Below are 10296 nucleotides of genomic sequence, written 5' to 3'. Positions count from 1 at the left end.
AGGCATCCCTGTCCAACACCAACTCCCGGAGTTCACTCAGACTCATGTCCATCGAGTCAGTGATGCCATCCAGCCATCTCATCCTCTGTCGTCCCCTTCTCCTCCTGCCCCCAATCCCTCCCAGCATCAGAGTCTTTTCCAATGAGTCAACACTTTGTATGAGGTGGCCAAAGTACTGGAGTTTCAGCTTTAGCATCATTCCTTCCAAAGAAATCCCAGGGCTGATCGCCTTCAGAATGGACTGGTTGGATCTCCTTGCAGTCCAAGGGACTCTCAACAGTCTTCTCCAACACCACAGTTCAAAACCATCAATTCTTCGGCGCCCAGCCTTCTTCACAGTCCAACTCTCACATCCATACATGACCACTGGAAAAACCATAGCCTTGACTAGATGGACCTTTGTTCACCTTATTTTTAACCAATCTTTTCTTTGTAAGTAACCACACCTGGCTTTATCCAAATAAAATTGTTCAGGAGATATTTGTCCCCTGTGGGAATACAATGCATCATGCTCATACTCAGTTGTGTTGGACTCTTTGCAGCCCCATGGACTACAGCCCTCCAGGCTCCTCTGTCCATAAATTTTCTAGGCAAGAATACTAAAGTGGTTTGCCATTCCATTCTCCAGGGCATCTTCCCAACTCAGGAATCAAACCCACATCTTTTTCATCTCCTGCATTGGCAGGTAAATTCTTTACCACTGAGCCACTTGGGAAGCCAAATACAATGCATAATTTAGTTAATCGAGGTTATCTTTCCATGAGAGATGATTGTCTCTATGTTACGAAATGTGCTCACAGTAAAGGGAATTCACACCAGACACCTGGAAGGCAGAGGGAAAACCATGTATCCAGCATTGCACTGCTTCAGACCAACCCTGACGTGACTGTGTAGCCACTCCTGCCCCAGATTTTACTCATGTTTACTCAGCCTCCAAATCACAGCTGTACCTCTCTCTCAGAAACCCAGCCTATTATGGAGGATAACAGGACACAGTACCAGGCTGAAAGGCCCACCTCCAATCCCTGCGAAACAATCCTTGAGAAACAAGCACTCTGCTCTTCCCTGTGAGAACTCTGGCAGGACTGGTACACTACCTGGATGAAATCTTGAAATATCAGGGGCAACAAGTCATCCATATGCCCAATGTCTTTGAAGAAACGATTTAAAATTCTTCCTGCAAGAATAGGATACAAAAAATTACTCATTTCCTCAGATAGGAGCTTTAAGAGAAATAATTCATGAACAAATCAAAACAATATTTTTGAAGAATATGTATTTAGGGACTTCCCTGGTGGTACAGTGTCCCCAGTGCAGGGGACATGGGTTAAATCCCTGAAGCAGGAAGATTCCACATGCTGGAGAGCAACTAAGCTGTGTGCCAGAACTACTGATGCTCATGTGCCTAGAGCCTGAGCTCTGCAACAGAAAAAGCCACCACAATGTGCACCCCAGGCACTGCAATGAAGAGTAACCCTTGTTCGCTGTAACTAGAGAACGCCCACATGTGTTCTATAAAAAAAAAGACGAATGCAACTAAAAATAAATAAATCTTTTTAAAAAGTACATGTATTAAATATTTAATATATTGGGCTTCCCAAGGGGCTTATGCTAAAGAATCCACCTCCCAATGCAGGATATATAAGAGACAGAGGTTCAATTCCTGGGTCAGGAAGATCCCTAGAGGCAGAAATGGCAAGCCACTCCGGTGTTCTTACCTGGGAAATCCCATGGACAGAGGAGCCTGGCAGGCTACAGTCCATGGGACTATAAAAAATTCAGCATGAATTAGTGGTAACACAGCAACAAATTTAATACATTACAAATTCACATGAAATAAGCCAATGTCAGTGGCAAAAAGAAAGACAAAATAGGATGATACCTAAAGAGAAACAAAAATACCACTAAATGGTAGTGGGTGGGGAATTGACATTGTTTGAGCCCTGATGTCTGAAAGAATGGGGGAATCTTGTGGCAGTAACAGGAAGGGTTGGTGGATTTGAGAATGTTCCCTCCCTTTAGATCCATTACACCTAAGACTTACTCCAAGTGCTAAATTGGTAAATAAACAGTTGCAAAATACCTAAGTTAATCCTAATTGTTACACCAATTTTGCTTTAATTATCAAGATTAATTTTGCCAAGTGATACTTTTTAAATAAACATAATTATAACCTCTCTGCAATTTTTTTTTTTTTTTCCCCTCCAGATGGCTCACAGAAGCTCACATTTTGGGAAATCATGGCTTGTGGCCATTTCCAAGTTGTAAGTTTACTACTGGGGTAATAAGCCATTATTTTCAGAGGTATACCAGGTGTGACAAGCACAGACTTATGAATAAGCATCTAAGAAGATCAGAGCGATATAGGAAGGAAAACAAAAATAGTGCTAAATGAGTAAGGATCACTTATCATTGATTTTACTTCCTTTCTCAGAATCCACAATAATAGTATATCCTTAAGGTTACAGGATAGAATATGAGAATTTCTGGTAAATATCTGGCGTAAACTAAAAATGCCACTTGTCACTTCAGTAAACAAAGGATGCTGCAGCCATCAGAACTCTGCAGTCACCACTGCAAGGGTGGTGCTCCATGGGGAGACTCAGGATGAGAAAGAATGGGACACTGGCCCCAGACAGGGGAGGTGCACATCAAAGGAACTGTAGCAGGGAGGAGCCAATATTGACTCCATGCTGGATCTGTTTCTTTGACCATTGCTATGCATTGCTTTTGTCAGGGAACCATGCCCTTCTGCCTGAATGTTAAACTAAATTGGTTTTTATCAGCTCACAGGGAGATAATCTGACCCTCACCACCTGTGAATGGCTGCAGAAAAGAAAAGAATGAATAAATACCCTCTTATTTCACAAGATAAATGGCCTTTTGACTTCACTTCCTCGCCTCCTCTCCCCTATGTTCTGTAAAAGAACCAGGCATCCAGACCCCAACAAGATGGTTATTTTGAGATATTAGTCTGCCATCTTCTCAGTCTGCCAGGTTTCCAAATAAAGTCACTATTCTTTGCCTTAACACATCGTCTGTAAGACTTACTGGCATTGTGAGATGAGCAGAGTAAGCTTGAACTTGGTAACAAGTAACACCACTCTATGTGGTTTTCTCTTCATGCCATCACATACCAGAAACCAAGAACACCATAAATCATCTATTACATATTCTACTTTTGAAAATAAACACAGAAAAGAGTTCAATTTAATATATTGCTAAAAGTATAAATAACTGATGCCCCTAAACCTTTGGGCCTATCTTTACAGTACTTATTTGGGCTTCTATTTTCTTGAAGGAATGAAGATCTGATAATAGACACAGGAGGGGGAAACAAGATACACACTGTGTATGCCTGCTGCTCCAGGATTAGTGACCTTAAAGATTTAAACTTGGTTCCAAATCCTTGAATAATAAATCAGCATCTGGAGAAGTCTACAGGTCATCAAGAGCCTGGTTAATAGTGGTCACAACCACTCAGAGGCTGTGATAACAGAAGTTCAGTCCCACCTGATGCTCCCAAATTTATGACTGTAGTTTTCATGTTAACAGGCAAAGTACAGAGACCTCACAGCTGTAATAGCAAAGACTCTTCCAATCACTTCCTCACTCCAGTTTCATAATAAGATGAGATTGTGTGGGCCTCTGCAGTTTCCCATCCTGTGTTCCTCACAGTGCCTGGACTAAAGAACATGTGTTGAATAAATCTTTACAAGATGCTGCCCTAAACAGTCCTATTTAATCCTCACAACAGTGTTGTGAAACAGGAAGAGCAGTGGTTATTCCCATTTCACAGGAGAGAAGTTCCCAGATATCATGTCAACATCCTCCCTGAGGTTCATTAGGCACTGACCTTGTGCTAAGCGCTGTGAAATATTAACCTGTTTAATGGCCATAACATCAAGATATCAGTAAGTGTGTGAACAGTATTCTCATTTTATAGGTAAGAAAATTAAACACAGAGAATGAAACACAGAGAAATTAAATAACTAGAATATAAGTATTAATATAACTATAACTAGCTATTACTATTAGTAACTAGTACTAGTACTGAACCAAGGAAGTTGGCTCCAGAGTCCATACTTATAACCATGATAACATCCTGCCTGGAGATCTGCCTCTAGTAGTATCTACCTACTTTGGCCTTGATCTCACAGCTAGTTGATGGCCAGGCCAAGGCTACTGCTGTCCTTCTTCCAGTCACATCCCTGCCTCAACTGCTGCTGCTAAGTTGCTTCAGTCGTGTCCGACTCTATGCGACCCCAGAGACAGCAGCCCACCGGGCTCCCCCGTCTCTGGAATTCCGCAGGCAAGAACACTGGAGTGGCTTGCCATTTCCTTCTCTACTGCATAAAAGTGAAAAGTGAAAGTGAAGTTGCTCAGTCGTGTCCGCTCCTAGTGACCCCATGGACTGCAGCCTACCAGGCTCCTCTGTCCATGGGATTTTCCAGGCAAGAATACTGGAGTGGGGTGCCATTGCCTTCTCCACCCTGCCTCAACAGGCCCTATCAATCATGACCTGCAAAAACAAAGCCTCCCTGGGCCTCAGCACAAGTCTAACCAACTGAACAGAGTGGCATGTGTGCTGATGAACTAGCTCTTCATAGGAACCCAGGTCAGGAGGCCACCTTCAGAAGCAAGACAGGTGGAAGGCCTCAGAGAGAAGGAAGTAACCACTGGGAACCCTTCAGGAACACTCTTACTTAATACTGAAGATCCACCTGCTATAAACCACAAGACCTCTTAAATGTAACCAAAAGTCCATTGTAAAACTAGAGGGTTGATTTTATTGAAGAGGATGTTTACATTTCACTGATCTTGTATTTTAATTAATCTTACATTACCACTTAGGTAAAACTCAAAATATGGGCATGTGTCAGAGCTCTGTGGTCCCAGAAATGGATGGACAATGAAAGAAAGAAACACACAGCTTGTCTTCTGTAGAGATGCTCCTGGAAAAAGGTCCTTCATAGTTAGCTTAAGACTACATAATACATCCAACGTTTCAACAACTAGTCAAAAACATTTCAACACATTTGCATCATCTGTTAGGTGTTTCATATGCCACATAACAAATGGACTCCTAAATCATCCTGCAAAGTAAACATTCATGTATTTTTACAGACATGCATAAATTGGAATAAAAGCTTATTTGCTCCTATATTCAGGCTTTCTCTGGCAGGAAAAATTATCAGTGAAGCTTTTGTAGAAAATGAATAAACAGACACAGTGATTTTCTTCCAAGCATATCTTTCATTTTCAAATATGAAATTGTATTTCATACAAACCAGGCACTTTATGTGTTAACAACACATATTCACTAAAAAATTTGGTGTCTGACTTACCTATTGGATTTCTATTGAAGAGCAATACAGGAGCTCTTAAAATGGTCTCCAACATCTTGTTGTGCAAAGTTCGTGAAGAATTAACAAGGATGTAGAATATTAACAGAGACCGTGTGATGCCAAAAAGGACAGTAGACACAGTTAACCCTGAAATAAAGAAACATCGCTCAGCACAAGATCTCTTATTCTCAACCATGCTAAAGCATGGCAGGCAGTTTAAAAAAGATACTGTGTATTTTATTCTATAAATAAAATTTGTATAGAGGTTTACATATACAGAATACAGAATAAAACACACACACATACACACACACACACACACATATATATAAAGTAGATTCTCTAAAGTTAAATGCTTTCAAAAAATACATTTATAAAGAAAAGTATAAAAATCACTGTTTTCCTCTGACTAAATGAAAACAACATGGGGGAAAATGTGTAAACTACAGCTTCATTCTAGGCTTGCCTAATTCAATTACAAGCCCTAATAAAACTTCTAAGAAAGATAATTATACAAGTACCTGATCTTTCTTTCTCCAAATTTCAAATCTCATTATTTACATGTCCCATAATGTAAAAGTAAGGTATGCTTTGGTAAAAGTGAAATTGTTAGGTGCTGAGTCATGTCATGCTTTTTGCAACCCCATGGACTGTAGCCCCAAGGCTCCTCTAACCATGGAATTCTCCAGGCTAGAATACTGGAGTTGAGTGGGTTGCCATTCCCTTCTCCAGTGCTTTGCTACCAGCACAAGAATTAACAGGGAAAAGGAGACATGATATACCATTTCCTTGTAATTTACAAGGAAATTTACTTCCATGTAAAGTAGCTTTTTAAGAACCTACTGTATAGCACAGGGAACTCTACTTAATGCTCTGTGGTGACCTAAATGGAAAGGAAATCCAAAGATAGGATATATGTTCAATGGTTCACTTGGCTGTACAACAGAAACTAAAACATTAAAAGCAACTATAATAAAAATTGATAAAAATTTAAAATAATACAAATAAACTAGCTACTTCTATGCCCAAGTAGCTATAAAGAGTATGAAAAGACCATGTTAAGTTGCAAGTGGACAATCTCTTAAATAATTAAACTGCAAGAAACTACAAATTATATTCTGACATGAGATAAACAAGATAATCTAAACTAATCTCTCACTATTTTATAGAACCCCAAAGCATTTGTAAATAAATATAATTATTTAAATTTATGTCTTATTAATGACATAAAAGAGCACTACTATGCATATAAAAATTAAAATAGCCCTCCAAACATCTCTTCAACTCACAATTCTATATAGAGTGGGGATAAATTTGGCAATGTATATTCCGTCAAGTACTTTTTTTCCATTCAGCTACGACATCAGTGTTATTTAATTTCTGAAAGCTGCTCAAATTCCTGAATTCCATCAACAGGAATTTGCCTTAGCCCACCATCCTATATGAATGTGTAACAGAATCCCTTCCCTCGTCTCTCAGCCCTTACTGTCCACTAATTCAGAAGGTAAACTGCTGGTAGATTCAAGTTTCTTATCAAGTGATCAATAAAATAAATACCAAATTTCAATTAATGTATTTTTACATAACTTACTCTTTGTAGAAAGCTTGTACAAGTGTTTCCTATGAGAATATTTCAATTTTTAGTTATTTAAAAAAAATTTATTGGGGTATAGTTGCTTTTCAATGTTGTATTAGTTTCTGCTGTTAAACAAAGTAAATCAGGTATATATGTGCATATATCCCTTCCCTCTTGGACTTCCTTTCCCCCATCCCTCCCCACTAAGTCATCACAGAGCACTGAGGTGAGCATCCTGTGCTATACCACAGCTTCCCACTAGCTATCTGTTTTACACGTGGTAGTGTATATATTTCAACCCTAATCTCCCAATTCACCTCTCTCACCTCGCTACTCCCACTTTGTGTCCAAACATCTATTCTCTACAACTCTATTCATCCCCTGAAAATAGGTTCATCTGTACCATTTTTCTATATTCCATGTTGTTGTTCAGTCACCAAGTCATGTCCAACTCCTCACAATCCCATATACTGCAGCATGCCAGGCTTCCCTGTCCCTCACCATCTCCTGGAGTTTGCCCAAGTTCATGAATCAGTGATGCTATCCAACTAGCTCATCCTCTGTCATCCTCTTCTCCTGCATTCAACCTTTCCCAGCATCAGAGTCTTTTCCAGTGAGTTAGCTGTTTGCATCAGGTGGCCAAAGTATTGGAGTTTCAGCTTCAACATCAGTCCTTCCAATGAACACCCAGGACTGATCTCCTTTACGATGGGCTGGTTGGATCTCCGTTACAATCCAAGGGACTCTCAAGAATCTTCTCCAACACTACAGTTTGAAAGCATCAATTCTTTGGTGCTCAGCCTTCTTTATTGTCCAGCTCTCACATCTGTACATGACTACTGGAAAGATAGCCTTGTGTATACAGACCTTTGTCGGCAAAGTGATGTCTCTGCTTTTTAACACACTATCTAGATTTGCCATAGCTTTCCTGCCAAGAAGGAATTGTCTGCTAATTTCATAGCAGCAGTCATGATCTGCAGTGATTTTAGAGTCCAAGAGGAGGAAATCCATCACTGTTCCCACATTTCCCCATTCTATTTGCCATAAAGTGATGGGACTAGATGCCATGATCTTAGTTTCTTTAATATTCAGTTTTAACTTGGCTTTTTCACCCTCCCTCTTCACCCTCATCAAGAGGCTCTTTAGTTCCTTTTTGCTTTCTGCCATTAGAGTGATATCACCCACATACCTGAGACTGATACTCTCTAGCAATCTTGACTCCAGCTTGTAACCTATCCAGCCCAGCATTTCACATGATGTGCTCTGTGTATAAGTTAAACAAACGGGGTGACAACAAATAGCCTTGTCATACTTCTTTCTCCATCCTGAACTAATCAGTTGTTCCATACAGGGTGCTAACTGTTGCTTCTTGACCCACATACAGGTTTCTCAGGAGACAGGTAAGATGGTCTGATATTCCCATCTCTTCAAGAGTTTTCCCCAGTTTGTTATAATCCACATAGTCAAAGGCTTTAGCTTAGTCAGTGAAACAGAGGTAGATATTTTTCTGGAATTCCCTTGCTTTCTCTATGATCCAGCAAATGTTGGCAATTTGATCTCTGGTTCCCCTGCCTTTATCAATGCAGCTTAGACATCTGGAAGTTCTCAGTTCACATGATGCTGAAACATGGCTTGAAGGATTTTGAGCATAACATTACTAGCATGGGAGATGAGTGCAATTGTCTGGTGGATTGAACATTCTTTAGTACTGCCCTTCTTTGGAACTGGGATGAGGATTGACCTTTCCCAGTCCTGTGGCCACTGCTGGGTTTTTGAAATTTGCTGACACATTGAGGGCAGCACTTTAATAGCATCATATTTTAGGATTTTAAATAGTTCTGCTGCAATTCCATCACCTCCACTACATTATAGGCAGCAGTGCTTCCTAAGGCTCACTTGACTTCACACTCCAGAATGTCTGGCTCTGCATAAGAGACTACATCATTGTGGTTATCCAGATCATTAAGATCTTTACTGTACAGTTCTTCTATGTATTCTTTCCATCTCTTCTTGATCGCTTGTACTTCCATTAGGTCTTTACCATTTCTGTCATTTATTGTGTTCATCTTCAGGTGAAATGTTCCTTTGATATTTCCAATTTCCTTGAAAAGATCTCTACCTTACCCTTTCTGTTGTTTTCCTCTATTTCTTTGTATTGTCCATTGAAGAAAGCCTTCTGGTCTCTCCTTGTTATTCTCTAGAACTCTGCATTTAGTTCTAGGAGGTCTTCTAGGTCTTCATAGAACTGGTCAACTTCAGCTTCTTCAGCATCACGGGTTGGTTCATAGACTTGGATTAGTGAGATGTTGAATAGCTTGCCTTGGAAATGAATCGAGATCATTCTGTCATTTTTAAGGTTGCACCAAAGAACTGCATTTTGGACTCTTGTTGATTATGAGTGCTATTCCATTTCTTCAAAGTGATTCTTGCCAACAGTAGTAGATACAATGATCATCTGAATTGAATTCACCCATTCCTGTCCATTTTAGTTCACTGATTCCTAAGATGTCAATATTTAGTCCTAACATCTCCTGCTTGACCACATCCATTTACCTGGATTCACAGACCTAACATTCCGGGGTCCTATGCAATACTGTTCTTTATAGCATCAGATTTTACTTTCACCACCAAACACATCCACAGCTGAGCATCATTTCCACTTTGACCCAGCCACTTCATTCTGTCTGGAGCTATTAGTAGTAGTCTTCTGCTCTTCCCCAGTAGCATATTGGACACCTTCTGATCTGGGTGCTAATCATTTGGCATCTTATCTTTTTGCCTTTTTATGCAGTTCATGGGTTTCTCATGGCTAGTACACTGGAGTGGTTTGCCATTCCCTCCTCCAGTGGATTCTGGTTTTTTTTTTTTTTTCAAAACCCTCAACTCTGACCCATCTGTCTTAGGTGGCCCTACATGGCATAGCTCATAGCTTCATTGAGTTATGCCAGCCCCTTTGCCATGCAGTAATCCACGAAGAGGCTAGGCTAGATTCCATATATGTGCATTAATTCAAGTATTTTTTCTGTTTTTCTCTTTCTGACTTACTTTATTTTGTACGATAGACTCTAGGTCCATCCACATCTCGACAAATGACCCAATTTCATTCATTTCTATGGATAAGTAATCAGATCAGATCAGTCACTCAGTCATGTCCAACTCTTTGTGACCCCATGAATCACAGCAAGCCGGGCCTCCCTGTCCATCACCAACTCCTGGAGTTCATTCAGACTGATGTCCATCGAGTCAGTGATTTCATCCAGCCATCTCATCCTCTGTCCTCCCCTTCTCCTCCTGCCCCCAATCCCTCCCAGCATCAGAGTCTTTTCCAATGAGTCAATTCTTCGCATGAGGTGGCCAAAGTACTGGAGTTTC

General features: G+C 40.3%; 1 long non-coding RNA gene across 1 annotated transcript in view; it reads right to left on the bottom strand.

Annotated features, from left to right (window-relative positions):
* The window catches only part of LOC104982632, a 15848-nt gene extending 10435 nt beyond the window's left edge, over positions 1-5413 (bottom strand). Inside the window, exons 1-2 of the long non-coding RNA XR_824536.1 lie at positions 5349-5413; positions 1098-1177 (exon numbers count right to left, since the gene is read on the bottom strand). This is a non-coding gene — a long non-coding RNA (uncharacterized LOC104982632). The remainder of the gene's footprint in view (positions 1-1097; positions 1178-5348) is intronic.
* Positions 5414-10296: the final 4883 nt, after the last annotated feature.

This window comes from Bison bison, unplaced genomic scaffold (genome assembly GCF_000754665.1).
Source record: "Bison bison bison isolate TAMUID 2011002044 unplaced genomic scaffold, Bison_UMD1.0 scf7180017864535, whole genome shotgun sequence".
Lineage (NCBI taxonomy): Eukaryota > Metazoa > Chordata > Mammalia > Artiodactyla > Bovidae > Bison > Bison bison.
The sequence above is the reverse complement of the archived record's forward strand: the minus strand, read 5'-3'. Positions and strand labels throughout refer to the sequence as shown.